Raw genomic sequence first — 25,212 nt, 5'->3', positions numbered from 1 at the left:
GTTCTCAAAGGCTACCAGTAATTGCCAATAGCATGCCCCTTTCAGGAAACCTGAGCTGTAATAGTTAAAAATTTACAAGGCCGATAGGGAACTTGAAATTAAATGAAGCAGAGAAGGGGCTCTGATTCACTTTACAAAATATACTTCATGTGTCTGGCATGCTTCCTTTGTGCTCTTGCAGAATTAAACACGAGTCACTTTCTCCTGGGTAAAGGAGGAGATGTCACTTAGACTTTACCAACCTAACAGCAACTGTGCCCTATAGGAAGAACAGTTAATGCCAACGCAGGCACAGGGCACCTGGGTGGCCCATTGATAGAGCATCTGACTCTTGGTTTGGGCTCAGGTCATGGTCTCAGGGTTGTGGGATCGAGCCCCACATCAGGCTCCACTCTCAGCGAGGAGTCTGCTTGAAATTCTCACTGTCCCTCTCCATCTGCTCTTCTCCCGCTTGTGCTCTTTCTCTCTCCCTCTAATAGATAAATCCTAAAAAAATAAAAAAAAGTCAACACTAGGCACAGCATTTTAAAATTTTTATTATTATTTTTATTTAAATTCAATTTGCCAACATATAGTATAACACCCAGTGCTCAACCCATCAAGTAGGCACAGCACTTGACCTCTGTCAGATAAAGCTTGGGTTTATGTTTTTCAATAATCGGATATCCTTGAGCCTTCAGTGTCCTGGTCTTTGATATATATAATACACACATACACACACACACCTATGATTTGCCAAAGTGTCTGGATAATTCTAAAGAGACTTCTGAATTCCACTCACCTCACAAAATTTTGTGGAGTGTCTCCTGCACGCTTAGCATGAAAATATATGAAGCTGCCATGAGACAGGTTTGACCATCTTCCTGAAGTTTTCCCACAGATGGTAAGCAAGGATTAAGCTCAAGGTTTCATTCCACATGTGTCTACTTGGATTCTCTCCGGTGTTTTATAGATCATCTCATCCTGGAGGAGATTTGGGAGGTCTACATTCAATTTGCCTCTTTAATCCCAGGAGGAAGCAGTCTTTCTCACTCCCCTGAGGGTGTTCAGATCCATGGAGAATCCTAGCCACCAGTGTGATATTCCTGTGCATTCTTCAGAGGAAATCATGGTGAATTCACTATACTGGTTACTACTTTTCATTTCTCTCCATATGTGTCTTAAAATTAAAAATTACCAGCCTATCAGTGAGAATTGCTTTTGGCTTCAACAGAAAAATTCACAAAAGCAGTTGGGCGGTTACTTTTGTGCAAAAAAGCAGTCCAGAGGACTCCTCTGATGAGTAATAGTGCAGTAGCCCCAAGATACCAGCAGATGCCAGGTGCCTGTGCTTCTGCTCAGTCGCCCCAGTGAGCATCTGTCATCCTTATGGTCATAAGTATGCTGGCTTCCATTCTAGAAGACAATAGAAGAACAACAAGCAAGGGAAGAAATGTAAAAATGAGATGACTCTGTACCCCTCCCAGGACCTTTCCAGAAGTTCCAACCAGTGATTTCCATTTACACCTAATGGCCAGAACTATTCTATTCAGCTACCTTATGCACAAGGAGGCGCTGGGGAATACCTAGGCTCATTGCCACCCTAAACAAAGTCAGAGTTGAATCATTAAGAAAAAAGGAGAAGAGGGATGCCAAATAATCTATAGCATCCACCAGAAAAAGTAAGAATCCTTTGTTCTCTTTAGAAAGCATGAAAATTAACATATATTACAGAGTCTACAAATGAAAAATCATCACATTTCTTGTAAGGATAACCAGAAGCTTCCATTCCTTTGTTTTTCTTTTGCTGGCCTTGCAAATTTCTTACAGTTGGTATTTACTGTGGCCAAATCTAATTCATTCATTTATGAAGCTATCTCAGGCACCAGCAGAAGTCATAAACTATTCATCTCTGGAATGTTTATATTTGAGAAGGTCACAGTATTGAGTGTATGTATACCCCAAGGCCCCGTCTCTCTGTGTGGGCCTCTTGTGGCCTGGGCCTGCTATTTTCCTTTAAACAGTGAAATGAGATGTACACAGCTCAAAATATATATTGTGCTTTCCCACAAGCTCCAGAGAACTGCCAGTAAAAGAGGTTCAGATCCTCTCTGACTCCTGTTTTCCTTTCCACCTACCTTGCAATCCCTATCGCCTTTGACCATATCTAAGTATCTGGTGATTAGAATGGCTTTACTTTTCTTCATGACTTTTTCCCCATTATGGATACCTCTGGAATCTTAATCTCAAAATGTAGAAGGGGGACGATTTCAGTTCCTGAATCTTTCATCCTGAAACCCCAAATAAAAAGGGAGATTCAAAGAGAGAAATGCTGGCTTTCTAGGAAGGAGTGAGCCTGGAATCCCTTCTATACCACAAAGCCTTTGCTCACCTGCTCTTTGGAATGACCTTGTGACTGAGCAGGAGAGAAAGCTAAATGAATGATTGCACTGATATTGGCACCGATTAGCTTTGGGGTTGAGATGGCCCATGTAGCAGGAATATAAAGAGAGAAATAATGTGTTCATTCTATGGCACATTAACATATTATTTTATTGAATCAGAACAACAACTTTGAAGAGTAAAATTGAACCTCTTTTAGCATGAGGACAGAGAATTCAGCAAAGTTAAGTGACTAACTCGAATACCCAAGGCCAGGGTCCCCTCTGATACTTATTACCCACACAATTTCTCATTTCCTAAAGCAGAATCTAGAATCTCTTACCTTTCATGGCTTGCCCACCACTCCTGCAAGAGTACCTCCTCCCAGTAAGTCTGGTTTTGGGTTGAGTCTGGGTCCAACTGCTCCCTACTCCCATGCTGCCACCTGGCTGGTGGTCATCACTGCCTGCCCTCCCCAAAGCCTCTACTTGTTTGTCAGCTTCTGGAATTCTGGGATGTGGTTCTCTCTTCCTGTCATGCTGCTTTCACTTCTTCTAGGCCTCAAAGTCTCCAGGGAGAGAGGTGCTAGGAAGGCCTCCCCTCTTCAGTGCCCGGAAGCCCATACATTGCTTCCATTCTACCCAACACCATTCACACTATGCTTAGCAGTGAAACAAACCATTGTCATTGAAGGCTAACAGGGCTAATGTCAGGGTAATATCACACATTCTGGAGCCACCTGTAAGGAGGCCATTGCTCCCCAAATTGTCTAGGTCTGTAAAACCCACAGCCAACTTCACTCAGCCTGGTGAGTTCTCCCTTCTGTCCACAAGCGAAGAACCCACCAGAACTCTCCTCCAGGGGAAATCTACCCCACTGCTATCCCCAGACAGAACAAAACAATCCCTCCAACCCTGGGGAGAATGCACTTCTATTTTGTTATGCAGTTTTATACAGTTCACTTAATTTCCCCATTCTATTTTATTTTATTTTATTTTATTTTATTTATTTATTTATTTATTTATTTATTTATTGGCTGGGTACAGTATACTTTATTGATGGTACATGACAAGGTAGGGCTCCCCAAACCCCTCCCTTTCCTCGGGGTCTGGGATGTAAATTGGAGGTCAGGAGATTCTCAGTGTGTTGGGGGATTAAGTTGGGGCAGGGACTCCCCAGCAGCTGAGGGCCTCTCTCTTCCTCTTGTTCTTGCTGGGGCTGGTGGTCCAGGAGGCTTTTACTCCTTGGAGGCCATGTGGACCATGAGGTCCACCACCCGGTTGCTGTAGCCAAATTCATTGTCATACCAGGAAATGAGCTTGACAAAGTGGTCATTGAGGGCAATGCCAGCCTCGGCATTGAAGGTGGAAGAGTGGGTGTCACTGTTGAAGTCGCAGGAGACAACCTGATCCTCAGTGTAGCCCAGGATGCCCTTGAGGGGCCCTCTGATGCCTGCTTCACCACCTTCCTGATGTCGTCATATTTGGCAGCTTTCTCCAGGCAGCAAGTCAGATCCACAACTGACACGCTGGGGGTGGGGACACGGAAGGCCATGCCAATGAGCCTCCCATTCAGCTCAGGGATGACCTTGCCTACAGCCTTGGTGGCACCAGTGGAGCAGGGATGATGTTCTGGGCAGTCCCTCAGCCGTCATGCCACAGCTTCCCACAGGGGCCGTCCATGGTCTTCTGGGTGGCAATGATGGCATGGACTGTGGTCATGAGGCCCTCCACGATGCCAAAGTGGTCATGGATGACTTTGGCCAGAGGAGCTGAGCAGTTGTTGGCGCAGGAGGCATTGCTGACAATCTTGAAGGAATTGTCATACTTCTCAAGGTTCACACCCATCACAAACATGGGGGCATCAGCAGAAGGAGCAGAGATGATGACCCTCTTGGTCCCGCCCTTCAAGTGAGCTCCAGCCTTCTCCATGGTGGTGAAGACCCCAGTGGACTCCACAACATACTCAGCACCAGCATCACCCCATTTGATGTTGGCGGGGTCTCGCCCCTGGAAGATGGAGATGGACTTCCCATTGATGACAAGTTTCCCGTTCTCAGCCTTGACCATGCCGTGGAATTTGCCAAGGGTAGAATCATACTGGAACATGTACACCATGTAGTTGAGGTCAATGAAGGGGTCCTTGATGGCGACAATATCCACTTTGCCAGAGTTAAAAGGAGCCCTGGTGACCAGGCGCCCAATACAGCCAAATCCATTCACTCCGACCTTCACCATCGTGTCTCAGGGACTAGACTGGCCCTGCACCAGAAGATGCCTCTGTCTGTCGAATGGGGAGGAGCAGAGAGCCTAACTTCACCATTTTAGACAAAACCCAAAGCTGTGCCTTTTCTGACCAAAAAAATAATAATAATAATGAAAGTATGTTTCTAAACAAAAGAATAAATTTCCCCCTGAGATAAATTCTGTGACTCTCTTAGAATGGGGGGGGGAAAAGTCCATCTATATTTAGTTCCTGATTTAACAGTAAGTCCTCCTTCCCTACATCTGCCTGGGAGCGATGACTGTGTATTTAGAGCCCCAGATTCCAATTCAAGCACTGTCACAAGCTGTGTGATTCGGGACAAAGGCTCCTATTTCTCTGGCTCTCCATTTCTATGAATAAAGACATGGGGAGAACTAAATGATCTCTCCAAGACTTCTAGTAGCATTGAAATTCAAAAATTTCATTCAAAACTAAATATTTGAGAAATCAAAAAAAAAAATCCAGATTCATACGTCTCAATATTCCCGGTTTGGGAATTAGGCTAAATTTGCCTATGATTCCTCAGGCGGAAAGGCAGGATTAGAGGGTTCCAACTCAATTGAACACAAAGCTATTTCAGCAACCATGGGTTCCAGCTGAGAAGCCCAGCAAGCAGGCTTCTAATAGCCTCCCCTGACCCCATGGAGAGTCGACTTTGCTCCCTGGGGGTGATATTGGAGAGCCGATGCCCTACAGGCAGCACAAGCAGGAATTTTATTATTATTGGTTTTGCAATTTGTTCCCATTTTGCTGTCATTTGCCTTAGTGGCCGTGGATCTCTACATTAAGATTTCGATTCCATTCCCCCAGGGCTCCCGTGTTTTATGGAGATCGCTTGTGTTTGCTGTCTTTACTGCAGTTGGTGTACAGCCTCTGGCTGCTGTGTTGAGCATAATCAAATGTCATTTATGAAGTCCTCCTGCCACTGGAGACCGAGGGAGAGCTGTGTGGCCTGTGCCTGAGCAACTCAAAGAGACAGGCAGCCTCGGAAGCGTGCTTCTAGCTGCTGATAAATCCGGCTGAGGCTTGATTATTTCTGACCCTGGCTTGCCGGTTGTAAGTACAGGTCACTTAAGTCTGCTCCAATGAGTTTCTTCCAGATGGGAGTGCCAGGTGCTGCCTGACAACGGAGCTGAGATCCTCTTCCTGAGTCACTTGCCTGGAAGAAGCAGACCATGGGAGGCCACATAGGTAGCAGGAAAAGCGATGGACTCCAATCCTGGACAGACAAGGTTCTAGTCCTGGCTCACCTATCCTTTCACTGTGTGGCGTCCACAGTCATTTCTAGGGCTCCCCTTACTCATCTGTGGAGTCAGGTTTGATGAAATGATCACTGAGGATCCTCTGACTCTAAATCATTCTTTGTCCTTCTGATGTAGTACTTTGCCCTGGCATCCTTCTGTGTGCTTGATTCCCGACTTGTGTCCACTCTCCACTTTCTGCATCTCACTATCTGGTAATGAATCTTGTCCTTCCAGCATCTGATCCTGGAATGCTTGCTACCCACTCAACAATAACTTCTTCCAAGTTCTTTCTTCCCTAAACTTTCTTACTAGAATCACTAATGGCAAAATCACTATTGCAAAATCCAATGGGCACATTTTAGTTGCTGTTCCTACTTTGATATCTCAACAAATTTCAATGGAGCTGCCACTCTTTCTTTCTTAATAGACTTGCTTTGATAAAGTCTCATGGTCCTGTTTTTTTTTTTTTTCTCACCTCACTGACGACTCCTTCTCTATGCAACCTCTAAGTGATAATTGTATGCCACCAACTCCCACATTTTAATCTCTAGCTTAAATTTCTCTTTTGAAGGACACCTGGGTGGCTCAGCAGTTGGGCATCTGCCTTTGGCTCAGGTCGTGATCCTGGAGTCCCAGGATCGAGTCCCGCATCAGGATCCCTGCATGGAGCCTGCTTCTTCCTCTGCCTATGTCTCTGCCTTTTCCTCTGTGTGTGTGTGTGTGTGTGTGTGTGTGTGTCTCATGAATAAATAAATAAAATCTTTACATGAGAGACTCTTAACTCTGGGAAACAAACAAGGGGTAGCAGAAGGGGAGGTGGACAGGGGGATGGGGTGACTTGGTGACGGGCACTGAGTGGGGCACTTGATGGGATGAGCACTGGCTGTTATACTATATGTTGGCAAATCAATCTCTAATAAAAAATACATATTAATAAAAAAAATTTTTAAATAAATTTATTGGGGGATTCCCTGGGTGGCTCAGTGGTTTAGCGCCTGTCTTTGTCCCAGGGCGTGATCTGGGAGTCCCGGGATCGAGTCTCACATCGGGCTCCCTGCATGGAGCCTGCTTCTCTCTCTGCCTCTCTCTCTCTCTCTCTCTGTCTCTCATGAATAAATAAATAAAATATAAATAAATAAATAAATAAATAAATAAATAAATAAATAAATAAATTTCTCTTTTGAGCTCCAGATGCTTCTATGCAAATGTTGGTTTAGCCTCTCTGTTTAGAAGTTCCACGGACTCCTCAAATCCAGTGTGTCTTGAACTAAATTTCATATCTTCCTCCTATTACCAGACCTCTAAGACCAGTTTCTTGAGTCTCAATGTCATAGAAATGAGCATTGAACTTGAGAGAAAGAAAGCAGGTATTTATTAGGGACAGCTTGTATACCAGGGAGCCAACAAGACAGAGGAATATCACTCTCTGATTGTGTAGCATGCAAGGTTTCTAAAGACGCTTTTCCAAAGAGTGAAAGGCTGGGAGTAGGCAAGTGTCCTTCAGTCTCACAGGCATTATTTTGTAGTCATTACTTTTTAGTGGACACAAGACAATCACAGGATGCCTTTGTTCTTGATCAACATTCTCTTAGGGCTCCTGGACAATAAAAATACTTACGCAAGCGGCTTTAAAATGTTTCTTCTAATTTCGTCCAGGCAACCATTACTCCCTCATGGCTATTTGCTCTCATTTATTCTCTTCCCGAGAAGGAGGTGTTTGTGTCCAAGCATATGAAAATTTTTAACCCTTGCCTCAGACCAGTTTGCAGGAGCCAAGTTCCTCTTGCTTTCCTTATACTCTCTCATTCCTGCCTATAATTGGCTCCTATTTAGCATTCCCTTCATCAGTGCATGCCTTCTCTGTTCACCTTTTGGTCAAACCACAAACCTGAGAGTTGTCCTAAATACTTCCCTTTTCTTCATCCAATTCAAGTCCAAGTCCTTTTGTGATTACCTCCAATGTATACCCCAAATAAGCCTTCTTCTTTCCATCTATCTTCATTACCATACCTGGTCTGAATCACATTTTTTTTCCTGGATTATCTAGGTTCATTCCCATCCTAATTCAGCCTCTCTACAGCAGTTAATATGATCATTCCTAAGCACAAATATTAACCTTTTACTCCTCCTTTAATGGATTTCCAAAATGTCCTACTTGGCCTCCAAAGCATTGCATGACTGGGCTCCTAAGGGAACACTGACTCTGGCTTTCCTTTAATTCTTCATATTTACTATGCCAACTATAGCCTCACAGACTTTAAAGACAACCTTCCTTCTCTTTGTAATGCTCTTCTCAAAATTTCACCTGGCCACCTCCTCCTAATGACTTTTCCTTAAAAACTCTCCAACTAAAAAAAACAAAAACAAAAAAACAAACAAACAAAACTCTCCATCTAAATCAGGTGTTTCTGATTCTGTCTTATAACATCCAATAGTGTCCTTTCATATAATCATCAATATTTTAAATTATATATCATTTTGTTTAATTATTTAATTATGGGATCCCTGGGTGGCGCAGCGGTTTAGTGCCTGCCTTTGGCCCAGGGCGCGATCCTGGAGACCCGGGATCGAATCCCACATCGGGCTCCCGGTGCATGGAGCCTGCTTCTCCCTCTGCCTGTGTCTCTGCCTCTCTCTCTCTCTCTCTGTGACTATCATAAATAAATAAAAAATTTTAAAAAAATTATTATTTAATTAATATTTGTCTCCCTATCTGGACTACAAGCTCCATAAAGGCAGTGACTATGCACGTTTTCCACTTTATTCAACCTCTAATGCCTTTTTCAGAAGCTTTTATATAATAAAGACTCAGTATATATTTGTTGAATAAATTAACAAATCCTACTTTCTCTTCATCGTTTCACTAACCACCTACTTGCTGAGTCTCAGAATCTCATATCCTAGTTTTTGATATATAGCACATTTAACCTCTTTGTAGCAGGATGTTTATTTTTTTAATTTTTTATTTTTGTAGCAGGATGTTTAAATTGAAATTTTATAATGAGTTACAATTATACTGGATACCACCTTCAGATACACAATCAAGATGCAGATTTTCAGAGGAAATGATAAAAATCAGTGTCATGATTCTTGAACCTCCTCATCCACATTAAGGTTATATATTAAGGGACAAAAGAATATAAATTCACAGGGCACCTGGGTGGCTGAGTTGGTTAAGCGTCTGATTCTTGGTTTCAGCTCAAGTCACCATCTCAGGGTCATGAGATTGAGTCCCATGTCAGGTGGAGTCTGCTTGAGATTCTCTCTTTCCCTCTCCCTCTGGCCCTCCTCCTCCTCCTCCTCCTCCTCTTTCTTCTTCTTCTTCTTCTTCTTCTTCTTCTTCTTCTTCTTCTTCTTCTTCTTCTTCTTTTTCTTCTTCTTCTCTCTCTCTCTCTTTCTCTCTCTCAAATAAATAAATAAATCTTTAACAAAAAGAGAGAGAGAACACGAATGCAGAGATTTGTGATGAGAATCTCTTTGGGGATATAGGACTATGAGTATCTCCTTTTGACCTTCACCTAACTCTAAGAAAGTTAGGTTCAATGAGAACACTCAGTGGATCTGAGATGTGTTCCTGTGCTTGGATGTGGGATAAGGGTACCACGATGTATTGATATCTTAATTCCATTCCGGAAATCAAGAGAACAAAAGATAAACTGGCTAGAGGCTTTGGCAGTAGAACAAAGGAGGGTTTCTGTTGACTATTCACCCATCCAGCAAGAAATAAAAGTTGTCAGATCAAAGGATACCAAAGACAGAGCCAGAATTAGAGTCTTTAAACTGCTTTTCAGCATAGCCCACCTGAAAGTTTGTCAAGACCAGAGAGAACCAGGAGGTGGATCACAGACTTTTAAAAACTGAAGGGGATTCAAGATTCAATAATAAAATTGGGCCAGAGAATCATACACCCAGGTTAGGTAACTGAAGGTCAGAAACTACCAGTGAAACGATATCTCCAAAAAACTTCTGAAGATCAGCCTCATGAAAGAGACAGAAAGAAGTGTCTACCTCTTGAGTCTGACTGTGCAAATTTTCTGCTCCCCTTATCTCTTCTCATGCCCCCCATCCCCATCCCCCATTCCACACTCCACTCTACCCTGGATGGTCAGATAAAATATAGAGAAAAAACTGACCACACCATCTTTCCCGAAGGCAGGAGACTCCATCTGCAACATGCCCCTAGCAAGAAGATGAAGGAGGAAAATATGACCTTTCAATGAAGTTGGAAGCTTTGGTTATTATATAAGAATGGACATGTTTATTACCAAATTGAGTTTGTCTTTGCAATTTTAAATAAACATAGGTCTTTGTCTTTACTAGAAGAGACCAGAAATGTTGTGAGGTTCACCCTAGTTTATGTCCATGGGAAAGGAAAGACCTCTACCACTGAGCAAGTATAAAAAAGACAGTGGGTAATAAATATAAAAGTGCTTTCCGGGATCCCTGGGTGGCGCAGCGGTTTGGCGCCTGCCTTTGGCCCAGGGCGCGATCCTGGAAACCCGGGATCGAATCCCACGTCGGGCTCCCGGTGCATGGAGCCTGCTTCTCCCTCTGCCTGTGTCTCTGCGCCTCTCTCTCTCTCTCTGTGACTATCATAAATAAAAAAAAAAAAGTGCTTTCCAACCAAATCTCGTGAGTCTTGCTTTTTTATAGAAATAACTACATCGGGCAGCCCCGGTGGCATGGGCAGCCCCGGTGGCAGAGCGGTTTGGCCCTGCCTGAAGCCTGGGGTGTGATCCTGGAGACCCAGGATCAAGTCCCACATCGGGCTCCCTGCATGGAGCCTGTTTCTCCCTCTGTCTGTATCTCTGTCTCTCTTTCTCTGTGTCTATGAATAAATAAATAAAATCTTTAAAAAAAAAAAAAGAAAAAGAAATAACTACATCTATAATGTGTAGGTAAATAACCCTTTTGAAGAAACATGAAAGAAGTATTTTATACTTATGGTAGGCTTATGATATTTAAAATATATTAGGCTAACTGCAGTAGCAAATAACCTTTCAAAAATGCATAGCACAAACACAATAGAAGCTCATTTTTTTTGCCAGTAGGGTGAACAGTTGCTATTATTCAAGGACCAGGACTGATGGAGTTTCTGCCATTTTTAGGAGTTGGATTTTGTTCTTTAGAGGTATTCTCATTCCTGCCATCTAGAAGAAGAAATGCACAAGACGCACCCACGGGAAGTTTTCATGGGCCAAGCCTGGGTGTGGCACATATCACTTCCATGTCACGTTCTATAACTGGCCTTTTGTTACACAGATGCACCTACCAGCAGGAAAGCTGGCATCACAATCTGTCCAGGAGGGGGAGGAAAGCATGGACTTCAGTGAGATGTTAGCAGTTGCTTCTGCAAGGAGCATTATAAAACAATAATTACAGGTTATACTGATACACACAGGCCTCATCAGCCTATGGATATAAGTGAGGTCACATTAATATTTATATCCAAATTTGCAAAGACTTCTGTATCAACTGATTAACTACAGATCCTCAATGCCCCATGTAAGCTTATGCAGATTGTTTGTGGGAGCTCTAGCAAGATATCTAATGAGCTCAAAAATAATTCCATTAATGGTACCCTACTCTGAATTCCTCACACCACCAACAAAAACAAGAAAAAAATGATAATAACATTCCTTATGGAAGCAAAAAGTATAATAACAAACAAAATACAGGCAGATCTGAGAGATATTGCAAGTTGAGCTGCAGACAACCACAAGAAAGGAAATAATCACAATAAAGTGACTCAAGTGGGTTATTTTGGGTTCTCACTGCACTAAAAAGTTATGTTTATATATGCTGTAGTCTAGCAGGTATGAAGTAACATTATATTTAAAAAACTATGTATATACCTCAATAAAAAATGTTTTATTGTTGAAAAATGCTAACCATCATCTGAGCTTTCAGCAAGTCATAATCTTTTTTCTGGGAAGGTCTTGTCTCAATGTTGATGGCTTCTGACTGATTAGGGCAGTGATTGCTGAAGGTTGGGTGTCAACTTCTTAAATTAAGACAACAATGAAATTTGCTACATCAATGGACTCTTCCTTTCACAAACAATTTCTTAGTAGTATGTGGTACTGTTTGATAGCCTTTTACCTAGAGTAGAACTGCTTTCAAAATTGGAGTTAAGCCCCTCAAACCATGCCACTGTTTTTTCAACTCAGTTAATGTAATATTCAAAATCCTTTGTTGTCATTCCAACAGCCTTCATGGCATCTTCACCAGTAGATTCCATCTCAAGAAACCACTTTCTTTGCTCATCCATAAGCAATCCTCATTCATTCAAGTTCTATCAGGAGATTGCAGCAATTCACTCATGGCTTCAGGCTTCACTTCTGATTCCAGTTCTCTTGATATTTCCACCACATCTGCAGCGACTTCCTCCAATGAAGTCCTGAACCCCTCAAAGTCATCCGTGAGGGTCAGAATCAACTTCTTCCAAACTCCCGGAATGCTGATATTTGAATCTCTTCTCATGAATCAAATGTTCCTAATGGCATCTTGAATGACGAATTCTTTACAGAGATTTCTCAATTTACCTTGTCCAGATTTATCAAAGGAATCACCATATATGCAGCTATAGCCTTACCAAATGTATTTCTTAAATAAGACAAAAAGTCAAAATTACTCCTTGATCCATGGGCTGCAGACTGGATGGTTTGCAGAATGGATTATTTTGCAGGCAAGAAAACATTAATCTCATTGGACATCTCTACCACAGCTCTTGGTAACCAGTTGCACTGTCAAGGAGCAGTAATCTTTTGGAGGGAATCTTTTTTTGGGGGGTAGGGGGGCAGTAGGTCTCAACAATGGACTTAAAATATTCAGTAAATCATGTTGTAAACAGATTTTTTTTTATCATATCATCCAGGCTTTGTTGTTCCATTTATAGAGCATCAACAGAGTAGATTTAGCATAATTCTGAAGGGCCCTGGGACTTTTGGAATGCTAACTGAGCATAGGTTTCAACTTAAAGTCACCAGTTGCACAGCTCCTGACAAGAGAGTCAGCCTATCCTTTGAAGCTTTGAAGTCAGGCATTGACTTCTCTCTAGCTATGAAAAGTCCTAGATGGCATCTTCTAATAGAAAATTGTTATTTAGTGTAGCCAGCTTCATGAATTCTTGTAGTTAGATCTTCTGGGAAACTGGCTGCAGCTTTTACATCAGCACTTGATGCTTCATCTTGCACTTTGATGTTATAGAGACAGCTTTTTTCTGTAAACCACACAAACCAACCTTTGCTAGCTTCAAGCTTTTCTTCTGAAACTTCCTCACTTCTCTCAGCCTCCACAGAATTGAAGAGTCAATATCTTGCACTGCATTGGGTTTTGGCTTAAGGGAATGGTGTGGTTCACTTGATCTCCTATTCAGACCACTAGAACTTTCTCCATGTCAACAATAAGGGTGTTTCCCTCTCTTCTTATCCATGTGTTCCCTGGAGCAGCACTTTTAATTTCCCTGGAGAACTTTTCCTTTGTATTCACAAATTGGCTAACTGGCACAAGAGGCCTAGCTTTCAGCCTACCCAGCTTTCAACATGCCTTCCTCACTAAGCTTATTCGTTTCTAGCTTTTGATTTATTATTTTAATTTTGTATTTATTTATGATAGTCACAGAGAGAGAGAGAGGCAGAGACATAGGCAGAGGGAGAAGCAGGCTCCATGCACCGGGAGCCCGATGTGGGATTCGATCCCGGGTCTCCAGGATCACGCCCTGGGCCAAAGGCAGGCGCCAAACTGCTGCACCACCCAGGGATCCCTAGCTTTTGATTTAAAGTGAGAAATGTGCAACTCTCCCTTTCACTTAAACACCTAGAAGCCATTGTAGGGTTATTAACTGGCCTAATTTCAAAAATCGTTATGTCTCAGGAAATAGGGAGACTAAGGAGAGGGAAAGAAGTGGGGAAACAATGAGTCAGTAGGGCAGTCAGAGCACACAAAACAGTTACCCACTAAATTTGTAGGCACAATATATTGGCACAACTTACATGGGCACAGTTCATGGTGCCCCAAAGCAATTATAATAGTAACATCAAACATCACTGATCACATGTAAAAAAAATGAAAAAGTTTGAGGAGTGCCTGGCTGACTCATTCAGTAGAGCATGTGACTCTTGATCTTGGGGTTGTGAGTTCGAGCCTCACACTGGACATAGAGCTCACTAAAAAATAAAAACAAACAAATAAAAAACAAAGTTTGAAATATTGCCAGAAGTACTGTAGTGTAACAAGAGACACAAAATGAGCAAATGCTGTTGGAAAAATGGTGCTGGTAGATTTGCTTGATGCAGGGTTACCACAAACTTTCAATTTGTTAAAAACAAAACAAAACAAACAAAAAAAAACCCGATAGTATCTACAAAGTGCAGTAAAATGAGATAGGCCTGTAAAAGTGAACACTTGCTCAAGCTTCCTACATGCTAGTCACTGCTCTAAGCACTTCACATGTATTTGCTCATTTAATCTTCAATTAGGCCCATTTGCCAGATGAGAAAATCAATGCACAGAGAGATCAATTAACTTGCACCATTGCAGAACTAGTGAGTGCAGAGCATGATACAAACCCATTCCACCTGGCTCCAGAGCCTTTCTGCTGAACCTCCTCTGCCCTCTACCCTGTCCTGCCTTTGCTGCCAGTGTACTCTAAAGAAACAACATCTGTGATGGAGGTGCCTCAGTCTGCTCAGGCTGCTATAACAAAATACCTGATATTGGGGGGTTCAAAAAGCAGCCACTGAGTAGCTCAGTCAGTTGAGGGTCTGACTGTTGGTTTCAACTCAGGTCATGATCTCAGGGTCCTGAGATAGAGCCCCGTGTCAGGCTCCATGCTCAGAGGTGAGTCTGCTTGAAAGATTCTCTCCCTCTGCTGCTCCCCCTACCTCTCAAATAAATCTTAAAAAACAAAAACAAAACAAAACAAAAAAAAACAGGCATTTATTTTCTCCCATTTCTGGAGGCTGGAGAGTCCAAGATCCAGGTTCCAACAGAATTCAGTTACTGATAAGAGTTCTTTTCCTGCCTTCTCCAAGGATGCCTTCTTGCTGTCCTAACATGATGGGAAAACATGATGAGACACAGCAAGTTCTCTGGTGTCTCTACCTCTGTTCTAAAGACACTAGTTCTGTCGGAACAGGGTTCCACCCTTATGACCCTGTGTAGCTTCTATCATCCCCTTCTAGGCTTTATCTACAATATAATCACATGGGTTGGGGCTACAGCTTCAACATATGTACTTGGGGAGGGGACACATCCAGTCCATAGCCCATATCTTCTCCTGGTGCTTCCCAAACTGTAAGTCACAGAGGGGTCTTATACCCCAAATAAGAAGAGAGCCCTTCTCCTAAATTCTGTCTTCTCCGTGAACACCTGGATCCTAGGCAACCAAACATGTGCTCAGAAATCAAAAACTTCTCAAGAGAACTAGTCTTGCCGCTGCTCTCTCTGCCTTGCAAATCGATTTCCACTCCTCATCACAGTCCACAACAGAAAAACAAGCACGTCCTCCTCCTCCCACCTTTATTTTCAATTTCCCCTACTTTTTCTCAGGGGAAAATTATTTAATTTCTTTTATTCTCCCAAAAGAATCTCCATCCCACACTATGCATGCTAGGTCATGCAAACAGGCTGGAGGAGAGCCTACTAGCTTTCCATGGCCTGAGTTCCAGTGTGGCTGGGCTGGTTACTCAGCCACAAGACATTCCATGGGAAACTCCCTTTGTGTAAAGCCAAGTTGATCTGTAGAAGTGGGTGAAGCCAGGTACAAGGGTTGTCACTCATCCTTGTGTTACAAATAAGCTGAAAGCAGGATTCATCCTTCTGAGAGGAAATTGGGATTTACTAACGAGGTGACCCAAAGCAGAAAGAGACAGGCTATCTTGGGCCATAAAATGAAGCTGTCATGATGCAGACAGGCATCAGGGAAAACGATGTGTGTTATCTAGGCCACTTGGCCATTATGTATGACAACTGCATGTCCTGAATTTTCTAGGTCAGACCTGAAATTTTCCAAATATTCTATCACCTTGTCAGACCATATATTCCAATTTTACATTTGGAAAATGTAACCACCAAATCTTTAAGACACTAGATCAGCATATTAGGTTAGGGAGAGAACCAACCTTAATAATATTGACGAATAGGTTTCAGAAAAACAAATGTTTTCCAAGGGCAATTTTGGAACTTATAGACTGAAGCCATAGAGACCTCTAGAAAGAGGAAAATAATGACACTAAAGTCAGTGTAAGAGTTTCTAACTGCCCTGAGAGGCATTTGTACAATCAGATGGATGGGACCCTCTTCCTGGTAGATGGGAAGGAGAAACTTCAAGAGAAGGAATCTCAGAGCTTGCGTGTGGGCAGCCTCTGAACTCTCAATCCCATCTTACCAAGCCAGAGAAGATGACTTGAGGGACTGAGCAAGGAAACTTTGATTCAATGCAGGTTTGGGGAAGGAAACTGAAGACTACATGACAACTAAAAGTTACACTCAGTGAAATCTACCAAGGCCAGAAATCTGAACATCATGATTTGATATCTATTCCAGAATGCGATGAATAAAAATAAAGAAACTGGTCTCTAAACATTCTGAAATATGTGCGACAATTTGCTGGCTAAACAGCGTATAAAATTATGCTCAGATGTCTATGTTCTGCAAAATGTCTCTGTACTTGTTTGTGGCACCTCGTTTTATTTTTCTAATTGTTGTCCCTTTTTTAAAAACTTCAAACTTAGCTCCCCTGAAAAAGAGGAGATTGTATTTTTCTTCCCCTTTGTCAAAATGGAGAAAGGACCTGGGTTTCTTTTTTTCTTTTTTCTTTTTTTTTAGCAGTCAATTTATTTGAGAAAAAAAGGAGAGAGTGAGCAAGAATGTGTGCATGAGCAGGGGAGGGGCAGAGGGAGAGGAATAGAGAGAATCTGAAGCAGACTCCCCACTGAGTGTGGAGCCTGACATGAAGCTCGATCCCATGACCTTGAGATCATAACCTGAGCTGAAATCAAGAGTTGGATGCTTAACCAACTGAGCCACCCAAGTGCCCCAGGATGGACATGAATAAAGCTTAGAGGTCTAAAGAGAAGACCTGAGGCAATGTCCATGTTCTTAGGGGGAAAAATGTGATGAATATTACACAAGTATATCTGGGAAGTAAATATTTAAAAGATGATACTTATTTAAAAAGTCAGCTTGTTGAACTAAAAAGATCAGGGGCTCAAGGATAGGACAAACATAAGTTCAAAGTCTGGCTCCATTCCTGATTAATTACATAACCATGAACCATAATCTCTCTAAAACTCCATTTCTTATTTATAAAAATAGAAATAAAAATGGCAGGTCTTCACAATAATTATAGGAATTGAATGCAGTAAGGACACATGTACCCGTCATGTGGTAGGTGTTCAATAGCCAGGCACTCTCAGGACTATGACAGCCTCAGAATCCTTGAAACATGAATGACAGAAGGTCAAATAATCCATTTTTCCTTGACTTCTAAAACTATTGCAAAAATTGCTATCATGTATATGCATCAACCGTAACCAATTATAAACGGTAATGGTAAGATAATCCCTTGTCAGGATTTTTGGTTATAAATAATAGAAACTAATTCTAGTTATCTTAGGCAAAACAAAGATTATTGGAAGGGTATCAAACAGGTTACTGAATTGATTGGAGGAAGTTCAGGCAGAAATCGAGAACAAGCAATGCACACCCAAGATCATACCAAAAGCAATTTGCATGGCAGTGCCACCACTGACCACCACTGCCATGCTGCTGGTCTCCTCTGTCCCAGTACACTCACCACCAAGCCACTGAACCTCATCACTCCACCTCCAAGCAGCTACTACACCAAAAATATCTCTAACAGATCCTTTGCATTGTTCTCTTAAGGTTTAAAGTCTATGGTAGTAGCATTTCAGTGACCAAGACTAAGTTATATGTTCATTCTGTAGCTGTCAGAAGTGGGGAGATAAAATATCCTCTCTACTTTACCTTCTGTAGTAAGAGGCAGGTAAAACCAGAGCAACTCCTTTCCTTACTATGAGATTTCCCCAAAAAAAGAAGGTGAGTATGGTTGGCAAAATAGCAAATATGCAATATACAATAGCAACAAAATTCATTAAATGCATGTGCACAAATCTAACAAGAAATGCGCAAGATCCATAGAAGAAAACTATAAAACTTTCCCCGAGGAAGTAAAAGGAATATAAAATAAATGATGAGGCATTTTCGTAATGAAAACTGTTAATATTGTTAAGATGTCAAATATCACCGGATCTACAAATTCATAGAAATTCTGATCAGCAATGCAAGAGTTTGTTGGTTGTAGAGTTCAATGGGTGGTTCTATGACGTATATAGAGAGTAATATATGCAAAAGAGCAAAGAATTCTTTGAAGCAGAAAAACAAGGGAATTATCCAATGTACCAGATACCAAAATATGCCACTAACCTATAATTGTATATAGTATGGCGTTGATCCAGGAATAGATACGTAGATAAATGGGCCAGAAGAGAATTCAAGAAAACATCACTACACAAGCAGATTGGCGCTATGTAAAAGAAGGTATTTCAATTCAGGAGAGAATTAGGAGTCAAAAGAAGAGATAAATATGAGAGCTGATGTTAATTAACTAGACGAAATTTTTTATAACATATGCATGTAGATGAACGTTTTAAACATCTTACCATTTTATCTGTTGATTTTTACCTCAATAAAACTAAAAAATTCAATTAAATAAAAAAATAATATTGTCCTTTCTCTAAAGGGCAGGATCGCAAATACTGTTGGCTTTGTTGGCCCATCAAGGCTCAGTTGCAACCATGCAGCTGTGACACTGTCCTGTGAAAGTAGCCATCGACAAAACTAAACAAATAATGGTGGCTGTGTTCCAATAAAACTTTATTTAAAAAAAAGACACTAAGAAGAATTCAACACTTTAAACAAACTACTGAATAAATGGTGGTGAAATCAGTGGCTATTTCTTAGAAAAAATGAAGCTAGACCCTCACACGTGCAAAAAAATAAAGCCACTTAAAGATTTAATGTAGTAAGCACAAACATCAAAACTATAAAAGTATCCAAAAATGTAGAAGATGTAAAAACACAACAAAAATTTATACATGTGAACACATAAAACCTTAAAACTTCCATCCTCAAAAGACTATAAGTAAAGTTAAAACACTAGGAGCTGGGGAGAAAAGATTTGCAATGATCATATAAAATGAGGGATTAATATACAAAATATAAAAATTACACCTACAAATTAATAAGAAAAAGATAAATAGATCAATAAAAATGTAAGGACTATGAACAGGTAATTCACGAGAGAGATTAAATAGGCAATAAAGATATGAAAAGCTTTCCAACATTACCAGTAGTAAGGGTGAAGAAAAAAATATATGTTTTTTTCATATCAGATTAGCAAAAATAAAGCATATAATATTAGTGTAGGCAAGGACACAAAAACAGGCTGTTTGTGAGAAAATGAACTGATAAACTAATTTCTAAAAGCCAGCAGTTTCTAATAAAGATTTCAAACGTATACACTTTGATATAGTAACATCACCTTCCAAGATCTAAAGAAATACTTGTATTTGTGTGCAAAGACTTCTATTGTATAAGTTCTTAACTGTAATTTGCTTGCACTGGCAAAAAATAAAATAAAATAAAATCAATTTCAAATCAAAAGTAAAATGACTAAGAACAAGGCAGACCTACACATGCTCATCTAGGATATAAATTTAAGAGAAAATGGCAAGATGAAAAACAATACAAATAAATATATAATATAGCTTGACCTCATATATATTTTTTAAACTATACATATGTATAAACAGAGAAAATCCATTTTTTTTTAACCAGCTCTGAAGAAAAGCCTTTGGTAGCGGGTTATCTTTGGGAAAGGGAAGGGCTTGGGAGATAAATGTTAATGTGTTAATCTGTAAGTATCTGTCAGGTTCTAGCCTTTTCTAAGACCTAGTAGAGATTCCTGGAGCAGGGACAAGCTCCATCTCCAGGCTACAGATCTCCTGCGAGCACCTTGCCTTGTCTCTTTCCTGGCTTTTTCCTCTTCCTGTGAGCAGCCAAGGATGCCTTTTCTCTCACCTGGCTAAACTCACAGGTGCTTTAATAAAAAGTATTTTCATATTTTAATTTTATTGATCACAGTTGTAGGCTGAATTGTGTCATCCGAGAGGATATGTTCGAGTCCTCTCCCTCCTACCCGTAAATGCGACTACTTGAAAATAGGGTCTTAGCCATTTTAGTCAAGTCAAAATGAGGTCATGCTGAGTTGAAGGGGGCCCTAACCCAGTGCCTGGTGTCATCTATACGAGAGAAAGGAGGGAGCTTTGGACACACAGACACACAGAGGAAAAAACGTTGGAAGAGGAAGACCATGTAAGGGTGGAGCAGAGTTTGGAGGGGTGCAGCTGTGAGCCAATGAAGGCTGGGGATTGCTGGCAGCTGCCAGAGATGAGGAGAGAGGCATGAATAGATTCCCGGCAGGAGGGCAGCCCCGGTGGCCCAGTGGTTTAGTAACGCCTTCAGCCCAGGGTGTGATCCTGGAGACCTGGGATCGAGTCCTACGTCATGCTGCCTGCATGGAGCCTGCTTCTCCCTCTGCCTGTGTCTCTGCCTCTCTCTCTCCTAAATAAATAAAATCTTAAAAAAAAAAAAAAAAAAGTTCCTGGGCCAGAGCTTCCAGAAGGAGCCAACCTTGATTTCAGACTTCTGGCCTCCAAATGGTAAGAGACAAAATTGCTGTTGTGTTAAGCCACCCAGTTTGTGGTAACTGGGGTCAGTAGTCTTGGAAATCTAATAAAACAGAAGGTACCAAAAGTTATTGTTCTTTGATCCACCAACCACCACCGTGTGTCTAAAGAACAGCAATCAAAAAGGCATCTGGCAATTGATCAAATGCAAGGCCCGTGATTTCCCCATCATGGGTAGAGTTCGTGTGGAGTCTGGACGACCACCATGTAGGATATTGTCCGGGACATCCCTGCCCTGAGGGGTGGTCTACGGGACTGCTTCATGTTCATGAACACGAGGAGTCCATGAGTCTCCAAGGCAGAGCAGCATCGTGCAAAAGAACAAGGATTTGGAATGAGAAAAATCTGAATTGGCCTCCTAGCTTCACTATATACCAGCTACTTGAGCATTTCTTAAGTGCTAATCGCCAAAAATAGTAAGCCTTCTTTAACGAGTCAGCATTCCTAGATGGAAGATATTGATACCAGCTGATAATTTAAGGAGAAAAGAAGTCTATTAGAAGGAAATTGGGGGATCCCTGGGTGGCGCAGCGGTTTGGCGCCTGCCTTTGGCCCAGGGCGCGATCCTGGAGATCCAGGATCGAATCCCACGTCAGGCTCCCGGTGCATGGAGCCTGCTTCTCCCTCTGCCTATGCCTCTGCCTCTCTCTCTCTCTCTCTGTGACTATCATAAATAAATTTAAAAAAAAAAAGAAGGAAATTGGGTAGCTCGCAGGAAGGACCAAGCGGTCCGCTGTTGCCAGCGACATCTTTAGAAGCTAGTTATTGTTGCTGTGGCTGCAGCCGTTTGATATTAACCAAAAATGACTTTTTTTTTTTTTTTGGACAGCTCCTGTTTTTTCTTGTCAGTATGTGAAAGTGAGTGTGCGTGATTGATGGCCATAGACCATGGACCCATACCCCCGATGCTAGGGAGGCTGAGAAAGTAGCTATAAGTTGTTGAGCATTTATGATGTGCCAGACACTTCTCTGTATTTCCATGTATTAATTCATTTAATCTTCACAGGTCTTCTTAATCTCCACGGGGAGTCTGTATGTCAGCCCCATTTTCACTAGGGAGGAAACCAAGGTACAGGAGAGCCAAATAACTTGGCTAGTGCGCCCAGAGCTGAAATGAAAACCTCAAATGTCAGGCTCCAGAGCCTGTTATCTTCGGGAAAGTTCCTTTCTGCTCTTTGCCTGGGATTTCCAACTTCTATAGTGAAGCTCACGGTCTGCCTGGAAAAGCAACCGATTCTTCAAACATAAGAAGGGGGATTCAGATTTAGAATGGCCAAATTAAAAAAAGAACCCAAGATAAATGTTCATTATAACCTACAAATTACCTTACAGAGCAGCCGCATGTATTAAAAGAGAATTATGCATATATAATGATTCACGCAGTGAAGGTGTCCAGGAAGCACCACATGAATTGAAATGGTTTCCATAATAGGTGCTGCTCTTACTGCTTCGATTCTTGCTTTGCTTAACTGCCTCTTGGCTGCATCTGCCATTTCTACTGCTTTTACTACGGCTCCCTCGTTCACTGCGAGCCCGGGGAAGTGACTTCATCTCCCTGAGCCTTAACCACCTCACCTGTAAAATGGAGTTGAGTTTAGAAAAAGACAGACAGAAAAAAAAAAAAAACAAAACAAAACAAAAAAAAAAAACACCCTACATTACTTCTAGGGCTCTTCCAGTTTTGACTTTTTTTTCCCCCAATTCTGATCTGCCAGCCCCACAATGCTCACTTTCTTGCCACGAATTTCTGTAATTCTCATCATTGGTAACTCAAGGTTTCATTCCAGGTTACACAACCGCCTTCTATTGTTCTGTAATTGTTTCCTGTTGTTTCCTCCTCCAAAGGTGTCGCATAAATGGCATTTCAGAACATACAGTGTTTTTTGGAAAGTGGATCGATTTTATAAATAAGAGATTAGTTGTAACAGACCTTTCTATGCACACACACAGACCCACACTGCTCATCTGACACGTTGCTCTGGTGGGCACACCAGGAAGGGCAGTACCAGGCTATCTGGCTGTCAGAGAAAAGGAGATATATCCTCAGTTGCCTTAGGAAGAGTCCTGAAGTCTTTCCCAAAATGACAGATTCCTTCTCCTTTTATCTTCTTGTGGGACCTGAAGGGTGCTCGGGATGCATGTCCCCGGGGCAACTTCTTAGTGGCTTGCACCAGCATCCTAGTCCCCATATTTACCTCCCAGCTTGTCAACCAGCAAAGGTTCCTTTGGGCCTCATTCTCAGATGAGATTCTTAGGATAGAGATACTGTAGGCATCTTATCTTATAACTTTAACATTATCTTATAACTTTTAAACTTTCACTTACAAAAGAGAGAGAGAGAGAGAGAGAAAAGACAAAAGGAAGAAGAGACTTTCCCAGGCCTTCGTCTTTCATTGCAAAGGTCCTTTCTGTTCAGCACTGCTCAACTTTGCGTTTCGGCCACGTCAACTCCCATTTACTTTTATTCTATATCAGATAGTAGTAAGCTCTCCAAGGCCCTGTATTCATTATTCATATTCGGAAAAACATCCATCATTTTTACATATTATTAAATAATTGACAGAGTGAATTCTCATACATAGTAACTACCCTGGATATGTGCCATCTTAACCCTTTTACAGATCAGAAAAATGAGGCTCAGAAAGTAAACTTATCAGCTCAAGGTCACATCAGCGGAATGTGGTCTGGTGAAATGAAGACCCGGGATAGTTGTCCCCCTGTCGGTGCCTCCCCGGCTGCACCACAGCTGCTTCCTGGTGTTGTGGCAAGATAAGCCTATTCTCCAGACCACCGTCTGATGCATTGTCAGGGTTTAGGCGACACTACAGTCGGGTCCAAAGCACACATGGGTGCCTCTACAGCTTCAAGGCCTGCTGCCTCCCGTGGGTCCTCGGTGCTGCCCAGGCCACCTCTTATGGCCTCTAGTTATCCCAAACCCTCAGTGATGACTCACAGCCATTCTCCAATAAGACTGGCCTGTGTTATCTTGATGCAGAGACACGCCACCAGCAGCTCCCACTCCCTCAGCCTCCTCCCGGGCCACCTGCAGTCTTACCTCCATCTGTACCTTTCCTCTTCCTTCTGGTCTGCTATCTAAGAATGGTTTCTCCAGTCATATTTTATTTTATTTTATTTTTTTTAATTTTTATTTATTTATGATAGTCACACACACACACACACACACACACACACAGAGGCAGAGACACAAGCAGAGGGAGAAACAGGCTCCATGCACCGGGAGCCCGACGTGGGATTCATCCCGGGTCCCCAGGATTGCGCCCTGGGCCAAAGGCAGGCACTAAACCACTGCACCACCCAGGGATCCCCTCTCCAGTCATATTTTAGATCCCGTCCCTTTGTACCTCCTACTGAATGCAGCTCTATCCTTCTGTCTCATTTTTTTTATCCGATTCTCCCTTTGTTAGGGTACTCCCTGCTGAGAAAATAAACACCATTAAAACAACAACAAAATGAAACAACACAAATCAAAACCATATCCAGTTGCCCAACCTCCCTCCTTCCTTTGACTATCTTCTTGAAAACATCATCGACCATAGTTGTTTTCTAATTTCTTATCATTTGTCATTTCTCCCACTCATCGTTCATCCCCCTATAACATGGTTTCCACTTTTACCTCCCTGGTGAAATGGATCTTTTGTAGGACACCAAAGCCCTTCATATCATTAAATAACCCAAATTACCCCATCTTTGTTTTCTAAGGCACTCAACCATGCCGAACTCTTCCATGCTAAAACATTCTCTTCTTCTGGCCTCTGTTGATACAATTTTTCTACAGTTTTCTTTCTAACCTTCTGACCACTCTTTGGACTCCATCTTCACATTTGTTCCTCTCAGGTTTTATGCTCTCCATGATCTAGTCCACAGCCGTCTATGCAGGAGGAATCCAAAAATCTGTATTTTCAGTTCAGATTTATTACCCGAGACCAACTGTTATGTTGGTATCTCCACTTGAACATTCTTCCAATCACAAAATATCCTAAAATGAATTAAAATTACTTTGCCTTAAGCTAATGTCCTTGCCATGTGCTGCTCTCATTATATCCACTGCTTCAAGGAATGGCACCAACATACAAATAATTGCCCAAAGCAGAGTCTTTGACTCTTTCTTCCTTTTCATTCCCACTTACAAACAGTATATCCTACATCTTAAATATCTATTTAATAGATATGTCTTCCTATCTTTAGTAACTGTTACTGCTTCATTCTGGATCCCATCTGGATTACAGCAATAGCCTCCTAACTCATCTTCCAGCCTCTAGTCTGGACACTTTCCAACAAATTCTCCTCCCTGCAGACAGAATAATCTGTCCAAAATGTAAATCTGATCCTACCACTCACCGCTATTAAAAACCTTCAATAGCTCCCCTTAGTTTTCAAGGTAAAGTTCAAACTCCTTAGCTTAGCACATAAAATTCTTTCTGATTCTGCCCCTGAATAGCTCTCTAGACTCTTCTCTCCCTGCCCCCACTTATCTATCTTCCATGACCTTTACTCCAACAATATTGAAGTACATGCAACTCCCTAAACCCACCATGCTGATTAATGCT

At 41.8% G+C, this 25,212-nt stretch overlaps 1 long non-coding RNA gene across 2 annotated transcripts in view; it reads right to left on the bottom strand.

Moving 5' to 3' along the window:
• Positions 1-569: 569 nt before the first annotated feature.
• The window catches only part of LOC140634785 (uncharacterized), a 35,559-nt gene continuing 10,916 nt past the window's right edge, over positions 570-25,212 (bottom strand). The window contains exons 3-4 of one of the 2 annotated variants that reach the window (XR_012032168.1): positions 24,007-24,077; positions 570-1,395 (exon numbers count right to left, since the gene is read on the bottom strand). This is a non-coding gene — a long non-coding RNA (uncharacterized lncRNA). Of the gene's footprint in view, positions 1,396-22,002; positions 22,220-24,006; positions 24,078-25,212 lie in introns of those variants that run through there. The other variant, XR_012032167.1, reaches the window with a different exon arrangement.

Source organism: Canis lupus, chromosome 6 (genome assembly GCF_048164855.1).
Source record: "Canis lupus baileyi chromosome 6, mCanLup2.hap1, whole genome shotgun sequence".
Classification (NCBI taxonomy): domain Eukaryota; kingdom Metazoa; phylum Chordata; class Mammalia; order Carnivora; family Canidae; genus Canis; species Canis lupus.
The sequence above is the reverse complement of the archived record's forward strand: the minus strand, read 5'-3'. Positions and strand labels throughout refer to the sequence as shown.